Source organism: Equus quagga, chromosome 6 (assembly GCF_021613505.1).
Source record: "Equus quagga isolate Etosha38 chromosome 6, UCLA_HA_Equagga_1.0, whole genome shotgun sequence".
Classification (NCBI taxonomy): Eukaryota; Metazoa; Chordata; class Mammalia; order Perissodactyla; family Equidae; genus Equus; species Equus quagga.
In genome coordinates this window covers 71,422,294-71,442,990 of record NC_060272.1, presented here as the reverse complement: position 1 = coordinate 71,442,990, position 20,697 = coordinate 71,422,294, and the positions used below count along the sequence as shown (strand labels likewise).

The 20,697-nt window shown below is 43.5% G+C and overlaps 1 pseudogene; it reads right to left on the bottom strand.

The window, feature by feature from the left end:
* Positions 1 to 20,697, bottom strand: part of LOC124240739 (cell division control protein 42 homolog) — a 72,890-nt pseudogene that overhangs the window by 11,465 nt on the left and 40,728 nt on the right.

Here is a 20,697-nt window from a genome sequence, read left to right as displayed (position 1 = left end):
CTTTAAATCAAAGTGATTCTTATTTAGCCCTCTCCTATAGGGCTGACAGAAAATTTAAAGTTCATAATTATTGGGATTCCCTGCAGGATGGTGCAAGGGTTCTCCCACTCCCTTACATAGAACAGAATTCTCAGAGTGGGCCTCCATCTTAAACCACACTGGTTCCTTGAGATATCCAGAGCCTCTGTTGTTTCCTGTGATGGCATTGCCATGTGCTCACTTGACCAGGCTGAACTACATTTCCCAGAATTCCCTTTTCTTGTATGTTTCCTGTTAGTGTGAGCTAAGAGGGAGAGCCTCTCTTGACAGTTCGAGGATGGAAGGAAGGCAGCAGCCATTTTGTAGCACACAGGCATTGTTTCTGGTCTATTGATTCATCTCACTGGTGTGAAGCAGCAACTTGGCCTGCAATTGCTGTCCCTTCCCTCTAGATCTTCTTTCCATTTCTCTGACCCCTGGGTCAGATGTGTTTAGGTCCTTGATGAAGGGTCTTGGCCTCTGCAGGATACTCTAGTTATCAAGATCAGAGTCAACAAGAACTGACATGAGTCAGTCCGGCCTCATGGGGTTCCAGCTCATGCTTGTGGGATTCCAGCCTGCTCACGACCTTCCGTCCTGACTACCAGCCTCTGGGCTCTGGGCTCCAGCATTAGATTTGGAGACAGCTTTGCAGAGACTGCTTAGTGAACCCTAGTGAATGCTTAAGCCAGTTCCCTTTAATAAATCCATATGTGTCTATCTCCTGCTGGTTCTGCATCTCTGAGCAGACCCTAATACACTTCGACACTGCTCTCTGAAGGCACAGGCCTTTGTCAAGGCTGGAATCCCAGGGTCTAGGATGGAGCCTGCCTATGTGTGTATCTGCAGCCTCTCTTCATTGAGGCCCTGTCACTCTTCCAGAGATGTGCCATACAGTTCAACAGAGTTCTCTGCCATGTTAGGACCTGTGACTTCTGCCCCTTGCTTAGTCTAAGAGAAATCCCACTACACACCCTGCTCCATCATCTTCACTCTCGAGTAGTCACTCTCAGTGGGTTGAGGCTTTCACAAAAGATAGGAAGAGAGTTTGACTTCAGGCCACTTCTGCTTTCAACCCCAGTAGCAACTTACAGTGAAAGAAGCCAGTACAACCTCTTACTATTTTTGGAGTTGGAGAGGTCAGTATGGAGAAAAAAATAAGGGAAACAAGCATAATCACTTCAATAACTATCCTGCCATGGGAGAGCATAGCTAAAGATGCAGATAGAGATATGCTCCTAGGCAGTGGTTCCAAAAGCCAGCTAAATTGATCCCAAATTCTCTGCCTACCAAATCAGAAACTTCTAGGGTGGCATGCAGGGAACCTATATTTTAGTTAGAACTCTCTCAAGTGGTTCTTATACACAGCTGAATTAAGAATAACGATCTTACACCATCTTCTCTATATTGATTGTCAACTCACTGAGTGGAGCATTTGATGGCAGTGGATAACAAATAATAATAATCCTCCTATACAAGGATCTGGTGTGTTGGCTACTCCATACGGTTAAATATGTATTTGTGTGTTCTGGAAGCCGGAAGACACAGGAATAGGGTTTATATTCTATTATGAATGTTGAAAAAATTTCTTCTGTAGTATTATGCAGTTGGGAGACAGCCCCATCTGTGGGAGAACATGAGTGGTGGGGATTATAATCAAATAAAAACATGCATTTTGGGGTCAAGACTGGACAGTCACTGTTGCTTGCTGCTCACAGACTAGGGGATGCGTGGGCCAGGGATGGGTGCAGACTATACATTTGCCGGAGTGTCCTCCTGAGGCAGATGGGCTGAGATGTCCTCATGGCTGTGGGTCAGGCTGCCTTGAGCTGCCCAGGCAAGATTCTAGAGGTTAGAGGAGTTTCAGTTCACCGAGGAAAGAAACACAAGCAAAAGCATGATGATGATGGAGATTGTCCAGTAAGAAAGCAAAGCCTGATTCGAGCAGTGCTCTGTGCTGGGTTACAGCAGCAGCATTCCTGATGGACATCAGAGTGTAAGGGCTCTGTGCACTGGTGGCCTTTCTGCATTTGGCACGAGAGATCTTCTTTGTGAAGCAATGGATCAGGAGGTTGGAGAGTCGCCTTGCGAGGCTGCCCAGAGGAGATTGCAGGAGACTGAAGTCAGAGTAATTGATGAAGATGAAAAAGTTGAAGCTGACAGGAGTATTAATACCCCAGACTTGTCCTAAAGCAGCTTTGAAGAAGGAATTTGGTGAAGTCTTTGCAAAGGAAATGATTGAGTCTGTCAACTGTTCTTCCATGGAGTTATATTCTGGGAACTTTTCCCTGAACTTATTTTTGATAAGCCAAAGCTGTCACCTAGTGCTAAGAACTCCATAGGAGACAGCCCAGTGAACACGCGGCTGCTGGAACCTCAGCAAAGATGGATGCCTTCACGATGGTTTGCAGGGAACTGCTAGCATAGAAGCGATGGAACTCAAGAAACTAGTTTCCAAACTAGTGGTGTCAGATTTTAGAGGGCTTCTGTGGCTATGAGCCTACTAGCATGACAGAGGGACTGGAGAGCTTTGTGAAAAGGGTGGGATAATAGCTCTGCCTGTGATTTGGGGTGGGCATCTCATTTTGGGCCGTCAATTTATTGGATTCAACTTCTTGTCAACAAAGCTTGTCTCAAAAGGAAAGCCATTTTCTAGGGGGCTTATTAAAGACATGTTAGATTATGGCCTCTGCAATGGCAAGTGTAGAAACTGTGTGTAAGGATGAGTGACGTTGCTGGCCACACTGTCTAAACCATCAAGACTCGTGGAGAATGTTCTCTTTAAAGAGATGTCCTGAGGAGGAAGCCTGCTCCTGCTCTAACGGTAGCCTGACAACTGAATCTCAGAGTAGTTCAGAGTCAGGGGCTCTGTTTACAGTGGCGACCATTAATGTAACTGATGAGAAGGTGGGAAGAAATCAAGACCGTAATCTATAATATAGTTGTATATTAGTTGTCTATTAATATAGCTCTGTTGATTAAATAGCCAGTAGAATATGATTCACCTCTTTATCTCTGAAGATGCGGTGAAAATACAAAGAAAATATTCTTTTCACAGTGTTTTACTTCATCTAGTGCTGTCCATCAGTTTCCCTTGCATAATTGACAAGCCCAGCTCCTCAGCATGTTTACAAGTTAATGTTGCGTGATCGGTACAAAGATTGGGAGATGAATCAGGTGCAGATTGGCTGTGGGACAGCAGCCCAGTGAATCCTGGGTCACCCAAATGCAGCATGAACACCTTTGGTAGGTAACAAAAAGTAACACCTCTATTAGCAAGTTGAGTTTTTGTTGAGGGTTAGTTTAGAAAATGGTGAATGGATTCTTGACTGAGAATGTCCTGGCAAGTGGCATTGAGATTTACTGAACTAGTTAACTTGCCTGATGCTTAAATATTGTGCGGTAAGCCTAGACATCAGTGGAGAGTAGCTTCCCGCTTAGCGGGGAGTCATCGTGGGTACCTACACCAGACTCAAAGCTGTCCTTGAGGGCTATACAGAATGGAAGTTTTTAATTTCTCAGGAAGTGCTCTTCTGTGTGGAAAGAAATTGTAGTGAAAGCGAAATGACAATTCCTTTACTGCTACAGAATATCTACTATTACTTTGAAAAGTGTACACAGCTGGCCCTCGTATCATACGACAGAAGACCATCCCAATTTTTTTGTTCTATTTTTTCTCCTTAGTGAGAATCAAATATTTGTGCAGAAAAAAATGATTTATGCCAAGTAAAGATAAATTTTTAGTAATCATCCCCCAGGCCTTTTTGAAACCCATGCTGAAATCTGTTCCCTTGTTGCAGACAGTGTAGATGAGGCACAAGTCTATTAATTCCACTGTTTTCGAGCCTGTCCCGATGTCCTTGCTCTCTCTATTTCTGTCTTCATAGTCAAGAAAACCTTTCTCATCTTTAATATTTAAATATAATATTTAATGTTTACACAGTAAAACTATTCAAACTTCAAACCAGTATTGAAACCAGGTGTAAAGCAGCTAATGGTTTCTTAATCCCAGATTTGGAGGTGAATGTAAACTGTATTTTTCTGAAGTGCATTGAAAAACTCCTGACTCAAGATCATCATTTAACGGGATTAACTTTCACAGTTGTTTCTGAGCTAAAGAATTTATTCTAGGGCAAGACAAAAAAATGAAGAGTCTGTCCAGAGTTAGGGGAGAAGCTGTGATGCTGGCTTTTGAAAACATGACAAAAGTTGTGTTTTATATTAAGCTATCTGATATTATTCCTATAGAATCAATAGGAATTGCTGGGCAGGCCTCCAGACAAAGGTCTGTACAATGAAGAGAAGGAAAGAAGGGCCTCGAAACAAGGCTCTCAAATTGTTGGTAAAGATAGGGGAGAATTAAGATCCCATTAAGATCCAAACACCTTGTTTCAGGAGTCTTTATTTGACGTGATACTTATTTTCTGCAAAAAAATGAATATTCAATGTTCATTTCTGAACTCTATCTTCTTGCATATATTTTTACAAAAATTACTTCCTTTAGCCTTGTGATGGTTTAATATTTCTGTTTCATTTAGTCTGACTTCCGCAGCCTGCACCAGCTGCTAGCTTACTGTGTTAATGTGTGAAGAGAAAACAAAGTTACCTAAAGGAGGTGAACTTTAATCAACAAATGTCTACATTTTTTAAGTTTTGGAGTAGAATTTTGTTTTGTGTTTTTTGGTGGTGGTTGTCAGTATGAAGAAAATTGAGTCTAGTTCTCATAAATATTAAAGAAAAAACTGCTACCTATTCATGAAATGGTACAGATTCAAACTCTAGAAAAATAACTAGGGTGGGGCCAGAATCGCAAGAAGAACGCTTTCTGGAAAGGTATATTTGTTAATTGGACTCTGAAATTTAGATTTTTTTCTTTGCTGTTTTTTTTTAATAGTGACAAGAATTGTGCAGTGCTAAGGAACTTTGGGAAGATAGAAGTTGTCAGTTTTACCTTAAAATGAGAATGTGATGTTTCTGTATGTTATCTTTTTTGGTGTAACAAATGATTTTGGGGGGAAAAAATCTAGTTTCAGTTCCCATTATATTTAACAGTCGTTGTGGGCACACATGAGGGATAGCTGGGGTCATGGTCCAAATTTAAGTCAAGGCCAGAGTATTCTGGTTCAACACTCAGAATTGTGGCTCAAATTGAGACATTAGTCAGAGACACTGCCTCAGCTGTGTCTGAGCCACTTCCGCATCTTCAAGTCATCTAGGATTTTTTTTTAAAGACTTTAATTTTTCCTTTTTCTCCCCAAAGCCCCCCGGTACATAGTTGTATATTTAAGTTGTGGGTCCTTCTAGCTGTGGCATGTGGGATGCCGCCTCAGTGTGGCTTGATGAGTGGTGCCATGTCTGTGCCCAGGATCCGAACCAGCAAAACCCTGCGCCGCTGAAGCAAAGCGCATGAACTTAACCACTCGGCCACGGGGCCGGCCCCCATCTAGGATTTTTTATTTTTTGAGTATTATTATTGAGTAATATAGATTTACATATTCATTGTGTTTTGAGCAATTCCAGTCATTCTTTTTGATGCTCAAAGTGTCCCAATTTGACCAGTGGGGGCCCCTTAAGTTGGGTATTGTGTTCTTTTGACAGGACCCATTAGTATCTGGGTGCTTCTGTGCTTTCTAGAACTAGGCTTACCTTTATTCCCCATCCCAGCCCCGGAATCAGTCAAATTTTGTTTAGTAGCGTGACAGTAGGACAGTTATTTTGAAACCAAAATCTTGACACTGATAGGATGTGATACAGGTGACATGGCATCACCAACAACACGTGTGTTAAAATGTTAAACTCAAATCTGGTCGAGCCTTTAGAACTTTCTTCCAGTCTACTGGAAATGCAGGGAGTAGAGGAAGAAGTTAAACGACATGGTGACAAAGCCTGCAGGCAAATCCAGACTATGAGGCATTCTACTGACACCTGGCTTGGTTTCTTTAACAAGTCAATGTCGTAAAGGATGTGGGGAGGAGTGTTGTAGATTTGGAGAAACTTAGAAAACATAATAAAAGAAATATGGGGTCATTACTTGAATCCTGTTTTGAAAAAACCTGTAAATAATTCTGGAAGTTGTTAGGGAAATTCTAATATAGATTCATTAATAGATGATGTTAGCTAATTATTAATTTTTTGAAGTGTGACAATGGTATTGCGATTGTTGTGCTAAATATTTTTTGGTGATATGGGCTAAAGTGTTTAAGGGTAGTGTAATGATGCCTGTAGTTTATTTAAAATGACCTTCAGGGGTAAAAATTAAAATAAAATATTATATAACTGTACAAAACATACAAATATCATATATATTATATATATATATATATGAGCCAGATGCGGCAAACTCCTAACAATTGTTGAATCTGGTTGACGGTATTTATTGCACTATTCCTTCTCCTTTTCTATGTGTTTAACGTTTTTTTATTATAAAGGAAAATTTTAAAAAAAGGGGATGGGGAACTCCCTGACTTTGGGACACAGGAAGCTTCTTGCTCCTGAGAGATTTAAGCCAACGTTTCTTTCTACATTTCCTACCCAGGAGATGGTACCACTGTCCTCCCAGCCTCCAAGACAGAGTCTGAGAGTCTTCCTTGTCCCCTCTTTCTCTTTCAGCTTTTTCAGTCAACAAGCACCATTTTTTCCCAATTATATCTTCTAAATATGCCATAAATCTGCCCTATCTTTGGCCACTATCCTGGGGGACCCTGGCAGCAGCCTTCTGACTGACGTCCCTCCTCCATGATCATCTTCCTCACATCCATTCAGCCCCCAGAGTAATCTTTCTAAAGTGCAATTCTGATCATGCTGCTTCCCCCCACGACTCCCCATTGCTTAGAGGATAAAGTCCAAACCCCTAGCATGGTGTGCGATGCTGCATGACATGCGTCACCCATCCCAGCTCCAGGAATATGGAGCCCTACTCATGTTGTCTTCTCTGTGATGCTCTTTACCTCCTCTTCCCTTGACTGACTCCTCCTGGTCATCCTGCAATTCCCAAATGCACGTCCTCCTTCTCCAGGACGGTTCCTCAGCCATACTGCTGCCTTACTGGGCTGCAAGTCCCCCGTAATAGCACGTGCACATTGCTGTTACTGCATTTGCTTAGACTTGTACCAGGCAGTAGATTGTAGCGATTGGAGCCAAAGTGCCTGAGTTTGAATCCTTGTGTGACATTGGGCCTGTTACTTTACCCTTCCACATCTGTAGTTCTCATCTGTGCAGTCGGGATAAACATAACAGAACCTAACTCATGAAGTGCTAAGGATGAAGTGAGTCCACACGTGTAAAGTTTAGAATAGCGCCTGGCAACTTATAAGCATTCAGTAAGTGTTAACTATTGATATTGTCTGAACTGTGCTCCTATTTTCTCACTAGATGCTGAGTTCCCTGAAATGAGGGACAGTATTTATAGATGTTACCATGTGCCAGGCATTGTGTTGAGTGCTCGTATTTCACTTAATCCTCACAAATGAGGTAAGTGCCAATTCTTCCTCCCTTTCTCCCTCTCGATTCCCCCTCTCTCCTCTTCCTCCCCCTTCCCTCCTTCCCTGTGCCCTTCTTTCCTTCCACAGGTATTTTAGTGCCGAGCCTATTTTACAGATGAGGAAACTGAGGTATGGAAAGCATGAGCAGTTTGTCCAGATGCACATAGCCAGTTCAATGGAAGCCCCTGGGCTGGAGCTCCCAATGCCTAACTCTAAAGTTGTTACAGGAAATACTGTGCTCTGCATTCTTTGTACCTATAGCATGTAGTATCTTGACTGCCATTTAGTGCTCACTAAGTGTTTGTGAAATGAATGAATGAATGAAAGTAAGTTAAAATGAGGGAAAGAGGGACACATGGTTTGGGGTACGATGAACTCAGGTTTGGACATAGGCATCATATGCTCTGAACATCCTGGCAAGTAGCCTGTGCAGGAGACATTTGGGAAGTGCAGGCTCAATGGCAAGCCATGGGCAGGCTAAGTGGACAGACGGAAACCTTGCGGGCACATACATCAGTTCTGTGAAAGTTAGTCTTGCATTTTGCTGAGAATTCACACTACACTGAGCATTCTGGGCCAAAATCTTCATCTCCTTCCCTTGTGCTAAATAATCTTTTTTTTTTTTTTTTTTTTTTTGTGGCTCTCCTCTTATCCTCCATAATTCCTCAAAGATCGCTCAGTTTCCAGGATTATGTCTACAAATTTCCTCATGATAGCTCTTCTGAGCAGGGATTTAAAATATTTAGCTGCTAGGAGTTCTTCTATCACTTCCATAGTTGAATATCTTCTTTACTACTTTCTCTGGGATTTTCCACTTTGAAATTCATTCTCTTTGTTGGTACTGCCTGGGCAAGGCCAATTTCCATTTTGGTGGTGGCCAGAAGGCCAATGTCACTTCATTAGAGAAGTCTTCTTTGACTGCTGTATCTGAATTAGTTCAATCCTCATACCTGTCATACCATCCAATGCTACGGCCCTAATAGCATTTATTATCCTGGAAATTGTCTTAAGCCCCAAACACTGTGTGTCTCCAGTCCCTCCCTATGGGAATGTAGACTCTGTGATGGCAGAGCCTGGCATATCCCACTCCCTACTGGTGTGTGTACTGTAGGTGCCCAATAAGTACTTGTTGAATGAATGAAATGGGGGTGCAACTGGCATGGAGAAAAGAAGAAGATTCTAGAAAGAAGGGGAAAAGCAGGGAAGATCCCTCATGTGCCTCCAGTATGCTGCACTTACTATTACCAAAGCATGTTTCCTTCAGTACTTTATTTTCAATTTTAACAGAAAATAGAATAATTTTCTATTCTATTATTCTATTATTTTTATTCTATTATGTCTATTCTAGTCTATGTTTTCTATTGTATTATTTCTATTATTCTATTATTCTATTGTATGCCATTCTGTCTCCACTGTTGACCTGTGGGCTCTGAGAGCTTGGTAATGCTTGATAACTTTTCTATTCATTTCATTCATTCATTCATTCCTTGCATTCACTCATTAATTAATTCCTTGAATTAATTGAGTGTGACTACAGGCTAGGCAGCGTTCTGGGAGCTGGAGGTCCCTGTGTGGTTGACAAAGGAAGAAAGACCAGATAGTGCAAGACGCTTGACTTCATAATTTTGCTTGTGGCTAAAGTTGCAGCATCAAAGAAATGCTTCCCTTCTCTCGCTGCTCAGGAAGGCTTTATCTAGAAGCTGTTAGCTACAGGAGAGCCATTTGCTCTCTGGAATCCAAACTCAGTTCCTGAGGAGACCTTAATCAACCTGCTTATGGGCTGACAGGATTAGGATTTTTAATTTATTTAACCACTTTCAAAAACATCACACTGATTCAGGCTGATTTTTTTTTTAATGAGGTTAGCAGTTCGTATTCCTTTGCATTATAAGTACAGTAACTTACATGTCTCAAACTTGAATATAGGCAACAGTCTAAATTCAATTATGACAACAACATAATTTCAATTTTTCATTTTTGTTGGTGGTAAATACTTCATTAAAATATTAATATTGTTTTGTTTAAAATATTATTTTTTGGTTCAAAAAGACCTGCCATGCTCAGGTTATGTGAAATATGGACAAAAAAATTTTACTTCTTCTAGGAAAGCAACTGTTAGTATAAAGCAATACTCTCCCCTATTACCCAGATGCAAGAACATCAGGAGCTTACTTCAAAGATGATATTCACGCATGTTATTGAGAATGCTAGGGCTGAATTGTCTATGAAGAATATTCATGTAATTTATGAGGTTATTTTTAGAATTTATCTTATATATCCACCATCACCTCCATCTCCTGCACATGAAACTCCATAATAATCCCCACTTCTGCCATAGCCTCCTCTTCCTTGGAAATCTCATCCTTTCCTATCGCTCTCCTCCACCTCTCCCCACCTCCCAAGCCACTACTTTTCCTTCGCATCACCTCCCCCACTCCTGCCACCACTATCAAGCACTCTCCTACCCCCATCTCTACCCAGCTCCACCCCCTCCTCCCCACCCGCCCCTTGCATTTCCTGCCATGTGGACATTTCCTCAGGTGGTGAATCAGTGTCACTCCACCTTCCTCCTCTGTCAGGCCTGCTTCCTATTAACTCTTTGTTAATGGTGCATGGAAATTCTGGCTTGTGTCACTACATGTATTAGTGATCGTCACAAGGAGCACATAGAGGGGCCAGCAGAATAGGTGTCTTACTTAGCAAAGCTTAGGCTGGGAAATTCTTTCCACGCCATTTGTTTTTACCTTGCCCTGGTCCAAAAGACGGTACAGTCACATCTAATTGTTTCATTAATATCTGAATATAGTGTTCATTTTTATAGACAAAGAGAATCATTGATTTCCTCCACTTGTTTCACCTGTCTTGGATTTGAATAATTTTTTTTGCAATTGTTTTTCTAAATAGCGTTCTTGGACTTTTGAGAGATAACTCTTTACCTTTGATTCCACGTGATTTAGCATGAGAGGAATGTCAGAAATCAGTGATTTGGGTACACCGAACATATCACAGATAGCTGGAATATTTTGTTGCATTTTATTATTTTTATCAAATTGAGAATTTTTGTTTCTTATTCTGTAACATTTGTAAGGGTTAAAGCTTTGTTCTTAAAAACAATAGAAGTTTGAAACATCATTCTTTAAAAAAAAAATGGTCATTAATATCTTCTGGTATGAGAGCAGAATATGGACATGCCGTTTCTTTGCAAAAACCACTTTAGCTCGAGCTTGGAGCTTTCTGTATCATCTCTTCCACTTCACACAATAGGTTTGTTTGGGAGACTAACCAAGTGTGTACTTGAACATTCAGAGGACAGGCCCCCTCTGCTGCTCTGACAAGAATATGTTCTTTGACAGTGGCCCCTTACATGCTGGCACCTCTAGTGTCTCCAGCATGATACCGTCCATCATAGGTTCAGCATCCAGCCCTACCATCCATCTTGTGGTCCTTTTGAGGGGACATTTTTCAGACCACCACATACATGCACCAATGCACACAGCTGGAATTCAAGTTGAATTGAGATTTATGAATAGTCTTCTGTTCCTGGGCACTGCTCCTACTGCAGTGTAAGATGGATTTATTCTAATCCATCTGAGGCCTGAGTCCAAGTCAAAAACTTGAAAATTTCAAAGTAAGAAATTAATGAATGTTAGATTTCCGTAATGAGGACGCACAGAGGGTTTCTTGAGTGATGCACATAAATGTTTCAAAATGAAGGACAGTGAGCATGAAGTGACTAGCAGAAATAAATCTGAACTCATGCCTTTTTGGACTAGAAGAATGAAAAGTAGTTCTTTTAATTTCAAGTGTAAGATCCAAAAGCTAATCCCTTCTCAATGTGCAGGTAAATTTCTTTTTTAAATAGCGTCAATGCTGTGACATCCCAGAGATGATTTCACAGTCCTCCTCCGCAGCATGCTCTTCCCTGCCCGTGCCTCTGGACGAAAGCAAATCAGGGCCTTCCAAAGATCTTTTGAAACAAAACTTATCCTGTTATTCCACCGATAAATCCTTTCCACAGTTCCTCATTGCCTACTGGATAAAGTCCAAGCTCCTTCTCCTGACAGACCCAGCCTTTTACGGTCGCCCCTGCTCACTGCTCTGACCCTGTAATACCTCACATGACCTAGAACTCAGGCACTTCTGATGGATCACACTGACTTCCTCTATCTGGTGCCTATTCCTTTTGGAATTCCACTCCCTGCTTCCTCTCCCCCTTCCACCTTACTCATTCTTCACTATTCAACTTAGACCTCCCTCAGGAAACCTTTCTTGACTTCCAGTGTTGGTTATGCACCTTTTCCACTACCTGGGAGCATTGATGACAGCATCATTATGTCTGTTCTTTCGTCTGTCTACATCATGAGGCTGCAAGTCCCATGAGGCAAGGGTTGTGTTTTAACTCCTTATGTCCCAGTACCTGGCATGAAAATATTTGTGGAATGGATAAACTGTTAGATGCTACATGGGAAAGGCATGCTGGGTTCAAAGCTACTTGAGGGTCTTGAGAATAAAAAGGGGGAGGCTACGGATAGATGAGGTCTTGGGACAAAGTGAGTATGAGTTTAGTTGATAAGAGTTTCCATCCTAGTGTGGCAAATTGTACCCCAATAAGGAAAATAAGACTCAGACTAGTCACAATGCTGGGATTCAAGAAAGATTCTGTGGACCAACGGGTATCCCAGAATGCTCTGGAGACCTATCCGATACCATGCTTAGTGGGGTGAAGAGATCAGGAATGGCATGGAGCTGAGCTGACAGCTTAGGGGTCTTTAGTCCCAAACCTGAGTGGGGCTGGAGGAGACCAGGAGGGAGGACGGAAATCTTGGAGACACTTCTGCACACACACCCTCTGAGGAGGATTGCTCAGAGGAGAGTTGATTAACCCATTTTGTTTCCATTTGTGACTGAAAAACAAAGTGCTTGGGCATATTTAGAGTGGCCCATGTAGTGGGATAAAAAGGGGGCCGAAATTTAAACAGGTCTAGAAACCAAAATAAGGTTGGCACTGAGTGCTAGCCAACTCCCAAGGAGACAAATGGCCATGAAAACCGTTTGAAAGCAATTCAAAGCATGGATGCATCCTGTGTGGGGGGCACTCTATAAGGAAAGGGCACGCTATGGCCCTGGCATAGTCCTCAGGGTACTTAGTTTGTATGTTGGCAATATTGCTGTAAAGTGCTTTAGAGACTTGGAGATTCCAGCTTCTGTTTCTCCGGGGAGGCGCTAAAAAGGGGAAAGTCTCACAGAAGCTGCAGGGCTGGAGTCTGCTCAGAAGGTGGCCCCCAACATAGTTCTTGCCTTTCTATTCTTTCTTAGCTAAATCAGGGGAGCAGCGGGAGAAAAACGGAAACAAAACCCCATCCTGGCCGGCGTTTCAGTCAGGCAATCTACAGACACCCCAAGCTTAACTATACTCGTGCAACCGTAGAAGAGAAAAGAAATGTAGAAACATTCTAACTTAGAGCCTTTGACTCCAAAATTGCCAGCTTGCCAGCCTCCGCTGGGAACTGGACCTAATGGCCCACTTCCTCTTGAAACCTTCCATTCACATCCCTGAACCTGCTCTCTCGGTTCACTTCCCAACCCCCTGGCTGCTCATCACCGCAGCTCATCATGGGCTCTTCTTACTCTGCCCAGGGTCCATCCTTCCCACATCTCTGCCCCTGGGCCCTTATTCGTCTCTTCATTCTATGCTCCGCTGCTGGGCAATCTCACACACAGTATGACTTCAGCTACCATCTGTATGTTGATGACTCTCAAATATTTGTTCCTTTCTAGATCTCTGTTCTGAATTCCTGGCTGGCAGAACTATCCAGCTGAATGTGCCACAGGTGCCTCAAATCCAGCATCTCCTTAATTTCCTCCCACGCACCCAAACTGCTGTCCTCTCAGCCCCTGCCTTTCCTGGTGAAACTAGTGAATGACAGTCCCTTGCACTCAGTTGTCCAAAGGAGCTGGCTACAAGTTACCCTGAATCCTTCATCCTCCACTGCCCTCTCTTTAGTCAAGCATCAAACAGTAAATTCTCTTGCTTTTACTTCCTAAATCTCTCTGAAATCCATCCTTTCTTCTCAACCTTGCTACTCCTATCTCCTGGACTGGTAAAAGCCAGCTTCCTTTTTGGTTTCATACCTCCAATATCATTCTCTGTTCTATCTTTATTGCTACCTTTGTGAGTTTTCTAATGTGAAATTTATTTTAAGTGGGCTTTCTAGCCTAAGTGCAATGTTTCCCCACTATAAATCCCTCCTTGCAGGGACAACATCTCCTTGCCTATGGACTCCCATGACTATAATTGTCTGCTGCTTTCCCACTTTTTTTTTTCTAGAATTCTCCTGCAGTACTATTTTTCCTGTCCCTCCCTAGGCATGTATTGCAAGTCTATATCAGACCATCATGAACTTGAATGTGAGCAAGTGTGACATTATTTTTGGATACTGAACTCAACTTTGCTTCTGAGAACAGAAAACTCAATCTTTCCCATTTGGGCATATTCAATCTAATCCAGGGATTTTTTTTCAGCTACACTCAAATGTTATTTTCTCAATCACTGTCAAGTTCAAAGCTTATCATTCTGGGGTAAATGTTCTATTTCCCAGGGTTGCTTTTCTCTCCACTTTCACCTGCCTTTCTTTTTTGGAGGTGGCATCAAGTGCCTGGGGGGAAGGGGACTAATGTACTTTCCGGCACTGGGAAAGGGGTGTCTGGTCCCCACTGGGCTTGGCCCTCTGTCCCTGCAGTACTGCTGAGCATGGCTCAGTGGCCTGGGCGTCAAATGTCTGATGCTGGGATCCATCAGGTTATGGCTCTCCTGCCCCCTGCTAATGACCAAAGTCCTTACCATTGTCCTCTGTAACTCCTTCTTTCAGACCTTGGATGCCCTCTAGGTTACTCTTCCTCTCAGAATTCCAAAATCTCTTTGAAGATCTGAGAATGTTAGTCAACTTCCTCCACCACCCTGGGAAGCAGTGGGCCTTGTGAGCTGTCTCAGCTTGGCGGTAGCTGTGGCTACTCCCCACGCTCCTACCATCATCTGGGCAGTGCCACACCAAATGTGGAACAAGCCCTCAGAATAATCAACCCTCAACAAATTTTACTTATTTTCTGTAGGCTTACAAATCTTTCATCTGAAGAGATGTCTTCAGCAGTGATTAACCGGGATCAAAGGTTTGCACACTATTTTGTAGCCTTTTAGGGTGCATGTGTATCTAAATGGCCACACATCTCAGAAATACATCTTTCAATTTCGATTTATCTTCGAAGCTGTCAATCCGATAGGGCGCTGGGAAAATAATCCCAGTCACATCAGGGATTCTCATGCTTTTGGCTCAGGGTCTTGGTCAAGTCCCAGGGGCTTTAAAAAGGGTCAGGAGGGCTAACAGGTCCTCCGTGTCACCTGTCTGCATAGTGTCCACTGTGATGTCCATTGTTGCGTTGGGCCCACAGTTGTTGGAGCACACAGGGGACTGCAGGGATGTCCCTGGGTCCCATCTTCTGGTACCGTTTCAGTTCTACTGATACACCATGTCTCAGGCTCAAAAGAACCAGTTTTGGATTTTCAACTAGTCTGAGCTGTGTGGAAGTTTTTGGAGGCCATCTAAGGCCCCATCTTTCTAGAAAGGCCCTTTATCCATCTATTTTTTGGAGTCCGGCCACTTCTCTAGTGATTTCCCTGGGAAATAGGGCACAGGTTCCCTCTTTGTATGGCCCTACAGACCTCCCAGGGCTTGACCTGGAGAGTAGGCTCTCTTCCTGGGACCCACAAACATCGTCCCTTGTACCCCTTCCTCTCTCCTCCACTCAGGCGAGAGGGGTCTTCTTCTATTGTTGGGGGTATAGTATGGAGGAGAGTGGGGCGTCGTGCTCTTACCTACCAGGCTTCCTCCCAAATCCTTTAAAGCCAAAGGCTTTTCTATTTCCATAAAGGTCTAGGCTTTTGAAACTCAAAAGGCAGGAAGACACTCTTTTCCCCTCAGCTCTCCGTGGTCGCTCCCATTTGCCGAGGGCTTTGGGTCACACGAATCTCACTGCGGAGGCAATGGCCCAACGGCCTGAGGTGAGGGAGGGCCCCAACACTGCCCACCGGAAGCCCCAGCAGGCCAGTGTTGCCCAGAGGCCTGGGCCTCTAAGGCTTCTGCAGGCTGACACTGACACATTAAATGAGGAGTGTGCTTGAAAAGCACTTGTAAAATCGTATCTTGGGAGGAAGATATATTCCACTCTTGCCCTTTAGTGTTTGGTTAGGCTGTTGAACCAGGACTGTGTAGCCTGCAGCATCTAAGGAAACCATTTCAAGATCCAATCAAAAAGCGGGGTCTGTTTTCTCTCTTTCTCTCTCTTTTTCCTATTTCCTATTGAAAAGCCTCTGAGGTGTAGATCTGGATGAAACAGAACGCAATGAAAACAAGATCAAGGGACCTCCAGAGGCCAGGTTTTCCCCTTTCAGCTGACAGACTTGGACGTCATGTCCTTCCCTGAGGAGGAGAAAGGAGAAGCAGTTATACCACCGTACGGCCCAGGGGAGCGGATCAGCGTTTCTCTCAGGAAGGCCCCGCAATTGCTCATGGACTTAAAAACATGGATGCTAATGCCACAGACCACTGAAGGCAAACAGAGGACAGATTAGAGAGGAGAACTTCCAACAGGAGAGTGAGGGGCTTCCCCGAGGACCAGGCTGAGGTTTCTGGAAAGGATGGCTGCGTTTCCTCCATCACACTCCTCCTTCTCCTTCTTCTGCCTCTATGCCTCCTGCCGCGGCGACAAGCTAACGTTTACTGAGTGCTCGCTCTATGCCAGCCACTGTCAATTAACCCGTTTAATCTTCACAACAGCTCTCTGAGGTAGGTGCTAGTATCATCATCTGCATTTTCTCAGATGAGGAAGATAAAATGCTGAAAAGCACTTCTCCTGAGGTGGCACAGGAGGTGGCAGAGCTGGGACACACACTCAGGCAGGGGGAGCCAGTAGTTCCTGGTCTGAACTCAAGGACAGCACCATCCATGCCTTTCGTTTGTGCGCAGCTTAGAGTCTGCAAAGATCATTTATTCCTGAGAGGCAGCCGTCAGCTTGGACTGGGGGCATCTGCTCTTCAGGCTTTCGCACCAGAATTTTCCTAAGGGCAGAGGAGAATGAATTTATACCATCCTGCCATTCCTGGTACCAACCACACTCTTCCAAATCTCACTCTAGGCCAGCCCATAGCTGCCCCAAAGCATTCATTCTGTTTTTGAAATTTTGTGTATTGTCCTAAAATTCAGGCCATTTTGTAACACAGTATATCCGTGTTTCTTTTTGTACTCCCCCCATATTGACAAGTGGCAATAGGTTCAGGTTGATAGACTGGGCCTAACAAACAGGACCTGCTTCTCTGAGGGATAAAGAAGTCTGGGGCAATGGGGCAGACAGCAGAGAGAACAGCTACATCCACCAGTGACAGATGGAGGTCTGAGCTTCCAGGGCCCAAATGGAGGCGTGTAGCAGCAGATACAGAGCACTTCAACACCGTTCCCCTCAAGCCTGGCCTTGTAGCCTGGGAGCATGTGCTGGGGACCCTCCCCTGTGCAAAGTGCATGCCATCACTCTCAGTGTTACACCAGATAATATGAGGGGCCAACACAGCACACATGGGCATGAACATGCTCCCGACTTATCTCCCTCAGCCCAAATACTGCCTGAAACCTTTCCCCATCTTGGAGCTGTGATCCGAACAAGGCTCAGACACCCAGGAGTCTCTTAGAAGCAGGCTATAGGAACAAGCCTGCAATTTTAACAATATTTAATTGACTACTTCAGGAAAACATACACATTTTACCTAGTAGATTGGGTACCCCCAAACCTTCTGCCACTTATATCCAGACCTAAGTACCCTCTTTTTTGGGAACCATGGGAATGGCATTATAGTACCAGGGTTATGAGCATAGGGGTTTTTGGGAACCAGATGGGACACTTTGTAGTAACAAATTCCGCAGGACCCATGGACTTGCTTCAAGCACAGAGCCACTGGCAGTCACCCACATCCCTGAAGTCCTGGACCTCAACTCCATGCACAACTGTACTGCTTTTGTGTGTGGCAGGAGCCAGAGATTAGAGAAATGGTTCAACAATCCTCGGTCCCCATGTGCAGAGTCATTTTTCCAGATCAGGAGAAGCTGCGCCCTGCCAGCTGTGGCTCTCCAGGGTAACCAGAACTTAGGGACTGTCCAAGTTACTGCTCCTTAGGGACAGAGGGAAGATTGTACCGGGACTTGAAGGATTGACTGTTCACTTACTTAGCGCCAGAGGCCAAACCAGGAACTCCCAGGGAGAGTCAGTAATGTCTTTCAGGTATTTTCCTTTACACGACCCAGCAGAAACATTAATTACGTTGAATCAAAACACACTCTTATAAGCAATTAAAATCATCCATTTAATTATGCATCTCTTGCCAGCACATTCTTTAAAGTGCACTGTCAAGACCACATCTTCAGATTACAATCTTATAAAATGACCTTTCTCTAAACTCATCTCCAGGGATAGCAAGACAGTGTAGTTTTGTTTGAGTGGCCATACCAGTAGCCAGCTGGCTTTGGAGGGCATGTCCTCTTGCTGCTGTAGGATGGCAGGCTCAGTGCAGAACTGAGAGGACCTTGTGTCCTAACTTGGCCCTGCCTCTCAATGGTGAGCGATTTGGGGCCGACTCCTTCATCTTGCTAAGGCGGTTTCTTCATCTGTAGAATGGGCAGAATAATACCTAACCTATGGAAGTGTTGCATAATACAAGTTTAGTTGAGGGTCACAGCCAGCATTCAATAGCTTTTACTCTTATTTTTACTGACTGAAGTCCTACAGTTGCTAAGATGCACGGAAGGGGCTTCGCTTATGCTCTTGCACTCTGTTCTTTTTTCTTTTTTAATGTTGTAAAACAAAACAACATTCAGAAAACGGCGTAAATCTGTGTGGTTTAACCAATATTTGTAAAACCACTACTTCTGTAACCCCTGCTGAGGTCAAGGAAAGAAATGATATCCTAGGACCATCTTGTAGGTCCCATCCCCTTCCTTCCCTCCCAGCAGCTCCCCTGCTTCGCAGGAGCCCTTCCTCCCAGTGGTCAGCCTTTCTTTCACACAGCTCCCAAACAGAGCTGGTGTGATTCTTTCAAAATAAAACCTCCTCTGGCAGAGTGCCACTAGCTCTCCTGTGGCACAAAATACTGAGCTTTGGAGGATTACAAAGGATCCAACAGCTGAGCCTACTGGCTCTCCCATCCCCACATCCCAGACAGGTGGTGGGTGAGTCAGCTCCCCACAGCCTGCTGCTCCTTTTCAGGACAAAGGGACCACTGCCCACACTGAGAGTAATGAGCATGCTTGGGAAGTCATAGTCTAATTATTTATTTCTATGTCTTCCGCCCACCTTTCCTAATCAGAGATCAAGTTCTCTTGATTCTTTTTCTCCTAACGTCCCTAGGCTCTTCCCTGTGGCCCCAGCATGGTACTTCTAGAGAGACATTGGTGACTCATGTCTTGGCAGATTGCCTAAGTTTTAGATATTAGGTTTGGTAAGAATTTTATTTCTATCAAATATTAATGCTCTTGTTTACTCTTCTCAGTGTATTCGTTCTTGAGTTTGGTTTAATCTTACTTTTGACTTTCTTCTCAAGCACTAAATAGGAACTGGTTTGATTGGGATAGACTTGTCTAATTTGAAAAACTTCTTGTTTCATTCTCTAATTCACTATTAATGGAGTGCCTCTGCGAAGACCTGGGCCGAGTAGGAGGCATGAGGCCCGGTCTCTGCCATTTGGATGTAAGCTTTTCTGGGTGGGGCAAAGGTGGTGGGTGATCTCTCAAGGCCAGCCCAGCCCCTGGCCCAGTGTGCTGCTCCGGGCAGTCACTTATATGAACACTTGTTGAACTCAACTACAGGAGTTCTTGGGCTGCTGGAAACTGGGATCCTAGGTAATGTCTGGCTGGATCATAAACTTGGTTATACGATTCTTGCTTTAGGGAGTTCTTTAAGAAGTAACCTTGAGAACTTGATATCACAAATTCCTTGTTTTCATGACCCTTCCTGGTAGTATTTCTGTGAAAGCATTGCAAGGCAGATGATGTCGGCTTTCTGGGCACAACCATGCAGGCTCTGAGGGAAGCACCAGGAGGGAGTGCCAGCATTACACAAAGCGTGAGGAGGCATGGAGAAAGCTTGCCTTTTAGAGCCCCGGTCACCCAGGGGAGTCCCGGAGTCAAGGTCAATGTTTGAGCGTTCACTCCTCTATATCCTGGACACACCTAATAATCAGTCAGATAGGTCCATATAAATAAGGACTTTCAAGGAGCAAAGCCTTGAAATACAGCAAATGTTTAGTAAAAGCTTACTGGATTAAAGTTGAGTTATATAAGACTATGTTTTCTTGGCATTAAAACAACTAAAAATTGAAGAATTCAGACCATTAACTGCAAAAGTTTTGAATTCTTACTATGTAAGATCCTGAATTTCAATAGTTGAAAGCAAAAGCTTAGAAGAAGATAGAGAGACTGTGTCCAGATGCAAAATTATTTTCCTATGGAACTATAGAAAGTACTATGATACTTTTTCTAAGGATCTGTGGGAATTGTAAAATCTACTAAAAATTGGGCAGGTGAATTGTTTTTCATTATCCCCCTGGATTATCTTCCTGTTAATTTAGCAAGTGAGAAAATTAAATGACCTCTTTGGCGAATTAAATATCTTGTTAATGTTACTGTATAATCTTTTACATAGTCAAGACCAAGCCAAATCAAACACAGACAGATGGAGCTATCACATCTAATCTCATCAGTGTACAATTAAAGACTTCAAGAGAGATGGCCAGAACAGCCTACATATTAGAGTTGCTTTCAATTTGAAACACAGCTTATTTCATAATATGTCAAACATTCAAACTGACTTGGTGGAGTGGGGGTGGTAATCAAGACAGAAAATGACGGTGTTTAGAGTTACAAGTTACATGTTGGCCTGTAAAATCACTACAGAATTTGTAGTATGTAGTAGTTAAGAGTTAAATCTTATTCTTCACACCACTCTATGCATTCATTCTTACACGTGTCTGTGCAAACATATGTATATGAAGTCAAGTCTAAATTAAAGGAGGATGTAGGATAGAACAGGAGTAGGAGGGAACAAGATGCTGAAGACGTGGAGACAAGAGACCATAGAGGAGAAAGGGTTTTCAGTGTAGTTG